Source organism: Heptranchias perlo, unplaced genomic scaffold (assembly GCF_035084215.1).
Source record: "Heptranchias perlo isolate sHepPer1 unplaced genomic scaffold, sHepPer1.hap1 HAP1_SCAFFOLD_391, whole genome shotgun sequence".
Lineage (NCBI taxonomy): Eukaryota > Metazoa > Chordata > Chondrichthyes > Hexanchiformes > Hexanchidae > Heptranchias > Heptranchias perlo.
Genome location: NW_027139403.1, coordinates 139,764 through 152,882, shown reverse-complemented (window position 1 = coordinate 152,882; position 13,119 = coordinate 139,764). Strand labels below are relative to the sequence as shown.

The 13,119-nt window shown below is 47.0% G+C and overlaps 1 protein-coding gene and 1 non-coding gene across 2 annotated transcripts in view; both read right to left on the bottom strand.

Annotated features, from left to right (window-relative positions):
• LOC137312007 (zinc finger protein 585A-like) overlaps positions 1-13,119 on the bottom strand; it is a 237,209-nt gene that overhangs the window by 85,202 nt on the left and 138,888 nt on the right. The gene's annotated exons all lie outside the window — the stretch shown is intronic.
• Positions 7,923-8,016, bottom strand: trnay-gua (transfer RNA tyrosine (anticodon GUA)). The gene is made up of 2 exons: positions 7,980-8,016; positions 7,923-7,958 (listed from the first exon to the last, which is right to left on the bottom strand). It is a non-coding gene; the product is annotated as a tRNA-Tyr (tRNA).

Genomic DNA, 13,119 nt, shown 5'->3' with positions numbered 1-13,119 from the left:
CAATGTCTTTGTTTTTCGGCCTGATATTAAGATCATCAATGGCGGCTGCATCACCCAGCATGCAGCGCGGTTCAGATTGTGCCCTATCTGAATCAGTGGAGTCCAGAGCGCAGGCGCAGTAGTGACTCATTATCGGGCAGTGTGTCCTGAGCATGCGCGGCCAGTCGAGGCTGCGGGAGGAGCGCGTTCGGTGCAGGTCAGAGGATCGGAGCAAGAGGATCAATAAACCCCGGGGCCCGGGTCCGGGCTCAGGCCCAGGCTCAGGCTTTACAAACCCCGAGTGCGGCCCCAGACCCGAATATAAAACAGTGAACATTATCCCCCCCTCACTACCCGCCGGGAAATGAAGGGGGAATGGGGATCGGTCAGGGAGCGTCTGTAAATGAAGGAGAAATGGTGATCGGTCAGGGAGCGTCTGTAAATTAAGGAGAAATGGTGATCGGTCAGGGAGCGTCTGTAAATGAAGAGAAATGGAGATCAATCAGGGAGTGTCTGTAAATGAAGGAGAATGGTGATCGGTCAGGGAGCGTCTGTGAATGAAGGAGAAATGGTGATCGGTCAGGGAGCGTCTGTAAATGAAGAGAAATGGAGATCAATCAGGGAGTGTCTGTAAATGAAAGAGAATGGTGATCGGTCAGGGAGCGTCTGTGAATGAAGGAGAAATTGTGTTCGGTCAGGGAGCGTCTGTAAATGAAGAGAAATGGAGATCAATCAGGGAGTGTCTGTGAATGAAGGAGAATGGTGATCGGTCAGGGAGCGTCTGTGAATGAAGGAGAAATTGTGTTCGGTCAGGGAGTGTCTGTGAAGATGGAGAAATGGTGATCGGTCAGGGAGCGTCTGTAAATGAAGAGAAATGGAGATCAATCAGGGAGTGTCTGTAAATGAAGGAGAATGGTGATCGGTCAGGGAGCGTCTGTGAATGAAGGAGAAATGGTGATCGGTCAGGGAGCGTCTGTAAATGAAGAGAAATGGAGATCAATCAGGGAGTGTCTGTAAATGAAAGAGAATGGTGATCGGTCAGGGAGCGTCTGTGAATGAAGGAGAAATTGTGTTCGGTCAGGGAGCGTCTGTAAATGAAGAGAAATGGAGATCAATCAGGGAGTGTCTGTGAATGAAGGAGAATGGTGATCGGTCAGGGAGCGTCTGTGAATGAAGGAGAAATTGTGTTCGGTCAGGGAGTGTCTGTGAAGATGGAGAAATGGTGATCGGTCAGGGAGCGTCTGTAAATGAAGGAGAAATGGTGATCGGTCAGGGAGCATCTGTAAATGAAGGAGAAATGGTGATCGGTCAGGGAGCATCTATAAATGAAGGAGAAATGGTGATCAGTCCGGGAGCATCTATAAATGGAGGAGAAATGGTGATCGGTCAGGGAGCGCCTGTAAATGAAGGTGAAATGGTGATCGGTCAGGGAAAGTCTGTAAATGAAGGAGAAATGTTGATCGGTCAGGGAGCGTCTATAAATGAAGGAGAAATGGTGATCAGTCGGGGAGCATCAAAAATGAAGGAGAAATGGTGATCAGTCAGGGAACGTCTGTAAATGAAGGAGAAATGGTGATCGGTCAGGGAAAGTCCGTAAATGAAGGAGAAATGGTGATCGGTCAGGGAGCGTCTGAAAATGAAGGAGAATTGGTGATCGGTTGGGGAGCGTCTATAAATGAGGGAGAAATGTTGATCAGTCAGGGAGCGTCTGTAAATGAAGGAGAAATGGTGATCGGTCAGGGAAAGTCTGTAAATGAAGGAGAAATGGTGATCGGTCGGGGAGCGTCTATCAATGATGGAGAAATGGTGATCAGTCAGGGAGCGTCTATAAATGAAGGAGAAATGGTGATCAATCAGGGAGCTTCTGTAAATGATGGAGAAATGGTGATCGGTCAGGGACCGTCTGTAAATGAAGGAGAAATGGTGATCGGTCAGGGACCGTCTGTAAATGAAGGAGAAACAGTGATCAGTCAGGGAGAGTCTGTAAATGAAGGAGAAATGGTGATCTCTATATCTTCAGTCATCCAGGGAGCTCTGGCTTTGGATGCCGTTCCTTTCCTCCTCATGGGAATCTGTCTACTCTGCACCTGAACCAACTCCTCCTTGAAGGCCTCCCACTGTTGAATTATTGTTCTGCCTGCCAATTTTTGATTCCAGTCCACACGGACAAGATCCCTTTTTAACTCACTGGAATTAGTCCTCCTCCAGTTAAGAATTTTCACATTTGACTGTCCCCTGTCCTTTTCCATAACTGTTCTAAACCTAATGAGATTATGATCACTGCTGCCCCACTGAAACATGCTCCACCTGCCCCACTTCATTTTCCACACCGAGTCCACTGCTATACTCACACTCACTCTCACACTCACTCTCTCACACTCTCTCACATTCACTCTCACATTCCTCTCTCACCCTTTCACTCATGGTTTAGGGCCACTGAAAGATGATGCGATGGGTTTGGATTTCAGCACAGGAAGGAGGGAGAGTGTGTGGGACGGGGATTTACAGCTTTGAGGAATGAGAGAGGAAAGAATGTTCCATAGAAAGTAGAGTTATCTGATCTGAATTTCTATCCTGTACTTACAGTGATAACTTTTATAAACTCCTTTTACAGGGGAGGATTTGCAGACAGGAAACTCAAACCAAAGATCACGTCAATATCTGACAGAGTCACTCGATTCATCAGGACCTGAATATCATCGGCCTTTGTATGTGGAAAGAGAAACATTTGTCTGTTCTGTCTGTGGGAGAAGATTTCTAACATCAGTGTGAGTGGAAAAGCAACGAGACACACACACCCGAGTGAGAGTGTTCCAGTGCACTGACTGTGGAAAGAGCTTTAACCAGTTACACAGACAGAAAAACATCGCACCGTTCACAGCGGGGAGAAACCATACACGTGTTCTGTGTGTGGACGAGGCTTCAACTGATCGTCCAACCTGGAGAGACACAAGGACACCCGGACCATGGAGAAACCGTGGAAATGTGGGGACTGTGGGAAGGGATTCAATTACCCTTCAGAGCTGGAAACTCATCGACGCATTCACACTGGGGAGAGGCCGTTCTCCTGCTCCGTGTGTGGGAAGAGATTCACTCGGTCATCCACCCTGCTGACACACCAGCGAGTTCACTCTGATGAGAGACCTTTTAAATGTTTTGACTGTGAGAAGAGGTTTAAAAGCAAAAGTATTCTGCTGTCACACCAACGCACTCACACTGGGGAGAGGCCGTTCACCTGCTCCGTGTGTGGGAAGGGATTCACTTGGTCATCGACCCTGCTGAGACACCAGCGAGTTCACACTAGGGAGAGGCCGTTCCCCTGCTCCGTGTGTAAGAAGAGATTCACTCGGTCATCCCTCCTTCTGTCACACCAGCGAGTTCACACTGATAAGAGACGTTCAAATGTTCTGACTGTGAGAAAAGATTTAAAATCAGAAATTATGTGCTGAGACATCGACGCACTCACACTGGGGAGAGACTGTTCACCTGCTCCGTGTGTGGGAAGAGATTCACTAATTCATCCCACCTTCTGAAACATCAACTTGTTCACACTATTGAGTGACCTTTTAACTCAGTGACTGTGAGAAGAGCACAAATGAACTGCTGACACATCAACGCATGCCCATTGGGGAGAGACTGTTCACCTGCTCCGTGTGAGGGAAGGGATTCACTCAGTCATCAGACGTGCTGAGACTCCAGCGAGTTCACATATGACTGCAGGGGTTGGATTCTGCTGTTAATCCCATCCAGGACTGAACCATGTTCATTCTGACAGTTGGGGTTTGTTTCTCCTGATGTTAATAACCCCTATAACTGGGCTGGAGTTTAATATTCAGGATATTTGTGAAATAAATCAGCTTTGTTTCAAACACCTTGTTGTCGATTTTGGTCTTTCCCACCTGAGTGTTTAGCATCACCTGACTGGAGCTCAGAAAGGACAATCTTGGGGGAGGATCGTCCGGTGGGAACATAACTTCAGCCTGGACACAGTCCTTCAGGGCCACACTGAGAGGGGCAAACGGCACTTTGGTCTTTCTCGTCTCTCTTCACTGACAGAAAAGTCACCGTTCGGCGTCCAGTCTAAACATGACTGTGGTAATTATTCTATGAAGATTTAACCTGTTTGTGTGACAGTCCTGAGTCTACCATTTAAGGCAGGCGTTAACTCATTTAAAATAACCCCGTTTAAAATAAATGGGTTAAAGTCTGCATGAAAATAGCAGAGGGAGGAGTTCACAGGAGCCTGTTAACTGCTGGTACAATTATACAACAGTCATTCGATCTCCAGATAAAGAAGGACCTGCAGTGTGTTTCCAGAATTCCCGGTTTTATTGATGTGTGCGTGTTAGACACCAGGATCACTAAAAATACACGATCCGGACCATCCACAGGGTGGGGTCGATCCCGACAGTTACTCTGGGATCACTCCCACTGCGGAACTCCACCACTGACCCTGCTGAAGGTTGCAGGCTCAGGGAGTGGGGCCTCCAGGAGTGGACTGTAAGATAGCTGACAAAGATATGCTGAGGTACCAGAGGAATCCTTACTAAGGAACCGTCTGGGGTTTTACCTCTCAGTGTGGGTCCAGCGGTGAATGATTCCTGACTCCCCGAACTGTCTTACATTTAACCCAGATCGGATCAGGATGAATTCAGTTTACAGGAGAATTGGGTCAAATATCACCCACAATCGAGGGAGACAAAAGCAGCCATTAGAGAAGCTCAGAGATCTTTGGAAAAGAAGATGGTGCCCAATTCTGAGAATAATAGCAAATGTCTTTCCAGCTACGTCAGGAGTCAGAAGACCATTAAAGATACTTTAGGGCCACTGAAAGACAGTTCAGGACAGATTCCCGGGCTATGGCAGAGCTGTTGAATGACTATTTCTCATCAGTCTACACTCCTGTGGATGAGGCTCAGATTCCAGCTGTGGGATGTGCTGTCAACAATAACATCATAAATATTAAAATAGAATGGGATGTCACTTTGGATAAAATATGAACTCTCAAAATGCATTGTGCTCCAGGTCCAGATGATATCCACCCCCGGGTGTTTAAAGAGATGGGACGGGTGCTCTGTGAGCCCCTTGCCTGTATCTTCAACAGCTCAATAGAGTCAGGGATTGTCCCCTGAGATTGGAAGGGAGCTCATGTCGTTCCCATTTTCATTAAAGGGGACAAATCAGAGCCGGGGAATGACAGGCCCATCAGTGTGACCTCGATCAGAGGGAAGATGCTTGAAGGGATCCTAAGAGATGCTGTTTATGATCACGGGGAAAGAGAAGGGAGCCATCAGAGATACTCAACACGGCTTCTGGGAAAGAAAATGGTGTCTGACAAACTTGCTTGAGTTTTTTGAAGAAGTTGCTGGGTTAGTGGATGAGGGTAATCCGGTTCACATTGTCTATCTCAGGGATGTCAAACTCATTTCCTATGGTGAACCTGACCCGATATCCTGGCACTTGGCCTGGGCCACATTCAGCAAAAGTTATTAAACTAGAAATAGATGAAGATGAACTGTATTGGTATTTACTTACATTTAGATTTTATTTACAGCTACTGCTGCTCCCGATCCCTGGCACCTCTGAGCTTGAACTATTGCACCAACATTTAGAGTAAATGACTGGGCTGAGGCCTGTCTTGGATAAAAACATGAGGACCACTTGTCATTACAGAACTGTGTGCCCCAAACACTAACCGTGGAAGTGAATTCCACAGACTGCCTACTCCCTATGTAAAGAAGTTTCTCTTGACTACTGCTCTAAAACAGAGAGTGGGGTTAATTGTAGCGACTCACACTGTATAAGGTGGAAAGTGGGGCTCCACAAGGATTGGTTCTGGGACCACTGTTCACAATTCACATCAACGAATTGGACTCGGGAATCGGAAGTACAATTTCAAAATTGACAGATGACACCAGATTGGCGGGGTGGGGTGGAGTTTGGATAATATTGATGAAGATTGCGACCAAATACAAAATACATTAATAAACTTACAAAATGGGTGTATAATTAGCCAATGAATTTTAATGCAGATGACAGTGAAGTGGAACATTTTGGTAGCAAGAATTTGGAAATTGTGCCCTGTATCCCCAAGTCCAAGTCATTAATGTATATCAAGGAAAGCAGTGGTCCCAGCACCGACCCCTGGGGAACACCACTGTACACCTCCCTCCATTCCGAAAAACAACCGTTCACCACTACACTCTGTTTCCTGTTATTTAGCCAATTCTGTATCCATGCTGCTACTGCCCCTTTTATTCCATGGGCTTCAATCTTGATGACAAACCCATTATCCGGCACTTTATCTGACGCCTTTTCGAAGTCCATACACACCACATTAACTGCATTGCCCTCATCTACTCTCTGTTTCCTCATCAAAAAACTGTATCAATTTAATTAAACACGATTTGCCTTTAACAAATCCGTGCTGGCTTTCCCTAATCCTTGTCCAATTGACTGCTAATTCTGTCCCGGATTATCGTTGCGAGAACTTTCTCCACTACCGAGGTTAAACTGACTGGTCAGTAGTTGCTGGATTTTTTCTTTCACCCTTTCTTGAACAGGGGTGTAACATTTGCAATTCTCCAGTCCTCTGGCATCACCCCCATATCTAAGGATGTTTGGAGGTTTTTTGCCAGTATCTCTGCAATTTCCACCGTTACTTCCCTCAGCAACCGAGGATGCATCCCATCCGGACCAGATGACGTATCTACTTTAAGTACAGCCAGCCTTTCCAGTACCTCCTCTTTATGAATTTTTAGCCAATCCAGTATCTCTACAACATCTTCCTTCAGTGACACTCTGGCAGTGTCTTCTTCCTTGGGAAAGACAGATGCAATGTATTTATTTAGTACCTCCGCCATGCCCACTGCCTCCCACTGCTACTAATTCGTTATAATCTGGGCCAGTGGTGCAATGGATAACGCATTAGGTTCGATTCCTACCTGGCTTGGATTTTTTAATGCAAAATTTGATGGCCTTCAATACCTTGCAAGCTGTCCGACTTGGTGGTGCTGCCTGGCTCCATACCTGGTAAGTGCCTTCTCAGTGCAGCAAGCAGTGCATCAGTGTCATAATCTGAAGGTCCTGAATTCAATCTTCAGAGAAAGCATCAAGGATTACGAAGCTTTTTTTCCATCTCTCACCTCATCTTTCCATCTTTGCTGCATCGCAAAATCAAGAACTTTTGCTAACTGCAGCACATCAAAAGATTTGCTGCCCCTTGATCTCTCTGTACCCAAACACACAGTGAAGTTTCGGAAGTCCATGGGCGATGGACTCACTGACAACACTCTTGTTTCTGTATAATTGCCCCAAGACAAACGGTGAGTGGAGAATATAATCAACGATCCCGCTACTTCTCACAGGCCAAGTGAGCGCTCCACCAGTTGAGCTAATTCCTCGTTTGCTGTTTGTAAATCGCCCCTCACAGTTCCTGCCTCACACTCGCCTTCAAGCTGCTCCAAGACCAGCAGAGAAATCTTGCCTTGGGTTGCTGCTCCCTGAATATATTAAATACTTTGCTCCAATCGGCGGTATCGAGCATCAGCAAGTGAGGAACAGCAGAACGGGAAGCCACAGTAATCATGAGTGATGCTGAGAAGAGCCCGAGCCTTCGGAAGGAAGACGAGGTCACCGGAAAGCAACAGCCGCCCGAGCTCGAGGAGCAGCGAGAGCCCTGACTGACTGACTGATCGAAGACCATTTTGCCTCAAATTGAGGGCGATTTGAAGTGTTGCTGCTCAAAGGCACTCCCTGCTGGTGAGCAGAGGGAAATGCTCGAGTGAAACAGCCGTGCTCGGGCAGACACAGAAAGCTTTTCGGTTTTGGAAAGGAGAAGAGGTGTCTTGTGCCTGAGTGGCAACATGTTAATTTGTGAGCTGCCTGTGAAGTTCAGAGAGTGACCTTGAGGTAATTGCTGCTTATTCCAAAATCACACTCACTCCTTCGAGCCGGAATTGAACCAGCGACCTAAGGATGACTTTATTTTGTTTTATTCACTACAGTCCTCCGCTCTACCAGCTGAGCTATCGAAGGGAAGTGATAAACAGTGCTGTCTTTGGTGATTGTTCACCGTGCGCCTGTTGACACGTTCAGACTCGTGGAGTCCGGTGCTGATCGAAGGCTTCTTTTGCCTGAAAGCGAGAGCTGAGTGTTTTGAAGTCTTGCTGCTCAAAAGCGCTCCCTGCTGGTGAGCAGAGGCAGAGCAGCCTTGTTTGGGCAGACACAGAAAGTTTTCAGGTTTGAGAAAGGAAAAGAGGCATCCTGTGCCTTCATGGCAACATGTTAATCTGTGAGGTGCCTGTAAAGTTAAGAGAGCGACCTTGAACTAATTGCTGCTTATTGCAAAATCACGCGTTCTCCTTCGAGCAGGAATTGAACAAATGACGGAAGGATGACTTTGTCTTATTTTCCACGACAGTCTTGTCGCTCGACCAGCTGAGGAATCGAAGGGAAGCGGAAAAATATTTCACTTTGGTGATTGTTCACCGTGCACCTTTGACACACCCGGACTCGTGGATTTCCTCCAATAATCCCTGCTGTCTGTCCTGAATTAATCCATTTTATCCCTACACTGTGTTATTTCCTCCAATAATCCCTGCTGTCTGTCCTGAATTAATCCATTTTATCCCTACACTGTGTTATTTCCTCCAATAATCCCTGCTGTCTGTCCTGAATTAATCCATTTTATCCCTACACTGTGTTATTTCCTCCAATAATCCCTGCTGTCTGTCCTGAATTAATCCATTTTATCCCTACACTGTGTTATTTCCTCCAATAATCCCTGCTGTCTGTCCTGAATTAATCCATTTTATCCCTACACTGTGTTATTTCCTCCAATAATCCCTGCTGTTTGTCCTGAATTAATCCATTTTAACACTACACTGTGTTATTTCCTTCAATAATCCCTGCTGTCTGTCCTGAATTAATCCATTTTATCACTACACTGTGTTATTTCCTCCAATAATCCCTGCTGTCTGTCCTGAATTAATCCATTTTATCCCTACACTGTGTTATTTCCTCCAATAATCCCTGCTGTCTGTCCTGAATTAATCCATTTTATCCCTACACTGTGTTATTTCCTCCAATAATCCCTGCTGTCTGTCCTGAATTAATCCATTTTATCCCTACACTGTGTTATTTCCTCCAATAATCCCTGCTGTCTGTCCTGAATTAATCCATTTTATCCCTACAGTGTGTTATTTCCTCCAATAATCCCTGCTGTCTGTCCTGAATTAATCCATTTTATCCCTACACTGTCTTATTTCCTCCAATATTCTTGCTGTCTGTCCTGAATTAATCCATTTTATCCCTACACTGTGTTATTTCCTCCAATAATCCCTGCTGTCTGTCCTGAATTAATCCATTTTATCCCTACACTGTGTTATTTCCTCCAATAATCCCTGCTGTCTGTCCTGAATTAATCCATTTTATCCTACACTGTGTTATTTCCTCCAATAATCCCTGCTGTCTGTCCTGAATTAATCCATTTTATCCTACACTGTGTTATTTCCTCCAATATTCCCTGCTGTCTGTCCTGAATTAATCCATTTTATCCCTACACTGTGTTATTCCCTCCAATATTCCCTGCTGTCTGCCCTGAATTAATCCATTTTATCCCTTCACTGTGTTATTTCCTCCAATGTTCCCTGCTGTCTGTCCTGAATTAATCCATTTTATCCTACACTGTGTTATTTCCTCCAATATTCCCTGCTGTCTGTCCTGAATTAATCCATTTTATCCCTACACTGTGTTATTTCCTCCAATATTCCCTGCTGTCTGTCCTGAATTAATCCATTTTATCCCTACACTGTGTTATTTCCTCCAATATTCCCTGCTGTCTGTCCTGAATTAATCCATTTTATCCCTACACTGTGTTATTCCCTCCAATATTCCCTGCTGTCTGTCCTGAATTAATCCATTTTATCCCTACACTGTGTTATTCCCTCCAATAATCCCTGCTGTCTGTCCTGAATTAATCCATTTTATCCCTACACTGTGTTATTCCCTCCAATATTCCCTCCTCTTTGTCCTTTATTAAAGTCCAGTTTTTTCCCTCGAGTTTGACATCAATCAGGTTTAAAATTGATGCAGTGTTTCAGCCAATGAGGGAGATCCGGGCTCAGCCCCGCCCACTCGGTGCCGCAAGTCCCGCCCCTCACCCACTCCCATTGGTTGGAGGACCAACCGCCCGCTCGGTCCTCCAGCCCCTCTCCGCTCTTCCTATTGGTCCGGAGCTCCCGTCAATCACCCGGGCAGTGTGAGCTGAGCATGCGCGGCGGGCGGGGAGTGAGGCCGAGATCGTGTCGGCAACAGGTGAGAGATGGGCGGGGGGAGCGGGTTAATAAACCCCGGGGGAGGGGGCGGGGGCTTCACAAACCCCGAGTGCGGCCCCGGGCCCGAATATCAAACAGTGAACATTCTCCTCTCTCTCTCTACACTCCGGGGGCTCCGGTTTAGATCAGACCCGAAACTCAACACACGGCCCGCGGCCTCCGAGCATGCGCAGTGTCAGCGTCAAACCTCGTGACTCATCGAATGAGGGAGCGTCTGTCAATGAAGGAGAAATGGTGATCGGTCAGGGACCGTCTGTAAATGAAGGAGAAATGGTGATCAGTCAGGGAGCGTCTGTAAATGAAGCAGGAATGGTGTTCGGTCAGGGAGCGTCTGTAAATGAAGGAGAAATGGTGATCGGTCAGGGAGAGTGTGTAAATGAAGGAGAAATGGTGATCTCCATATCTTCAGTCGTCCAGGGAGCTCGAGCTTTGGATGCCATTTCTTTCCTCCTCGTGGGAATCTGTCTCCTCTGTCCCCAAACCAACTCCTCCTTGAAGGCCTCCCACTGTTCAATTACTGTTCTGCCTGCCAATTTTTGATTCCAATCCACACGGACAAGATCCCTTTTTAACTCACTGGAATTTGCCCTCCTCCAGTTAAGAATTTTCACATTTGACTGTCCCCTGTCCTTTTCCATAACTGTTCTAAACCGAATGAGATTATGATCACTGCTGCCCCACTGAAACATGCTCCACCTGCCCCACTTCATTCTCCACACCGAGCGCAATGCTGTACTCACATTCACTCTCTCACACTCACTCTCACACTCCCTCTCTCACACTCTCTCTCACCCTTTCACTCATGGTTTCGGGCCACTGAAAGATGATGCGATGGGTTTGGATTTCAGCACAGGGAGGAGGGAGAGTGTGTGGGACGGGGATTTTCAGCTTTGAGTAATGAGAGAGGAAATAATGTTCCAGAGAAAGTAGAGCTATCTGATCTGAATTTCTATCCTGTACTTACAGTGATAACTTTTATAAACTCCTTTTACAGGGGAGGATTTACAGAGGGAAACTCAAACCAAAGATCACGTCAAGATCTGACAGAGTCTCTCGATTCATCAAGACCTGAATATCATTGGCCTTTGAATGTGGAAGGAGAAATGTTTGTCTGTTCGATCTGTGGGAGAAGATTTCAAACATCAGTGTGAGTGGGAAAGCACCGAGACACACACACCCGAGTGAGAGCGTTCCAGTGCACTGACTGTGGAAAGAGCTTTAACCAGTTACACAGCCTGAAAAAACATTGCACCGTTCACAGCGGGGAGAAACCGTACACGTGTTCTGTGTGTGGACGAGGTTTCAACTGATCGTCCAACCTGGAGAGACACAAGGACACCCGGACCATGGAGAAACCGTGGAAATGTGGGGACTGTGGGAAGGGATTCAATTACCCTTCAGAGCTGGAAACTCATCGACACAGTCACACCGGGGAGAGGCCGTTCACCTGCTCCGTGTGTGGGAAGGGATTCGCTCAGTCATCCAGCCTCCTGACACACCAGCGAGTTCACACTGGGGAGAGACCTTTTACATGTTCTGACTGTGAGAAGAGGTTTAACTGCAAAAGGAATCTGCTGGAACACCAACGTACCCACACTGGGGAGAGGCCATTCACCTGCTCCGTGTGTGGGAAGGGATTCGCTCAGTCATCCAACCTGCTGACACACCAGCGAGTTCACACTGATGAGAGACCTTTTAAATGTTCTGACTGTGAGAAGAGCTTTAAAAGCAAAATTGAACTGCTGAAACACCAACGCACTCACACTGGGGAGAGGCCGTTCACCTGCTCCGTGTGTGGGAAGGGATTCACTCGGTCATCACACTTTCTGTCACACCAGCGAGTTCACACTGGGAAGAGGCCGTTCACTTGCTCAGTGTGTGGGAAGGGATTCGCTCATTCATCCACCTTGCTGACACACCAGCGAGTTCACAATGGGGAGAGGCCGTTCTCCTGCTCCATGTGTGGGAAGGGATTTACTCAGTCATCCAACCTGCTGACACACCAGCGAGTTCACACCGATGAGAGACCTTTTAAATGTTCTGACTGTGAGAAGAGCTTTAAAAGCTCTTGAACTGCTGAAACACCAACGCATTCACACTGGGGAGAGGCCGTTTACCTGCTCCGTGTGTGGGAAGGGATTCACTCAGTCATCACACTTTCTGTCACACCAGCGAGTTCACACTGGGGAGAGGCCATTCACCTGCTCCGTGTGTGGGAAGGGATTCGCTCATTCATCGAACCTGCTGAAACACCAGCGAGTTCACACTGGGGAGAGGCCGTTCACCTGCTCCGTGTGTGGGAAGGGATTCGCTCATTCATCGGCCCTGCTGACACACCAGCGACTTCACACTGAGAGACCTTTAAATGTTCTGACTGTGAGAAGAGGTATAAAAGCAAATTTAATCTGCTGACACACCAACGCACCCACACTGGGGAGGGGCCGTTCACCTGCTCCGTGTGTGGGAAGGGATTCACTTGGTCATCCACCCTGCTGAAACACCAGCGAGTTCACACTGAGAGACCTTTAAATGTTCTGACTGTGGGAAGAGATTTAAAATCAGAAACGAACTGCTGAGACATCGACGCACTCACACTGGGGAGAGACTTTTCACCTGCTCCGTGTGTGGGAAGAGATTCACTCGATCATCCCACCTTCTGAAACATTAACTTGTTGACACTATTGAGTGACCTTTTAATGCAGTGACTGTGAGAAGAGCTTTAAAAGCAGAAATGAACTGCTGACACATCAACGCATGCTCATTGGTTGAGAGACTGTTCACCTGCTCCGTGTGTGGGAAGGGA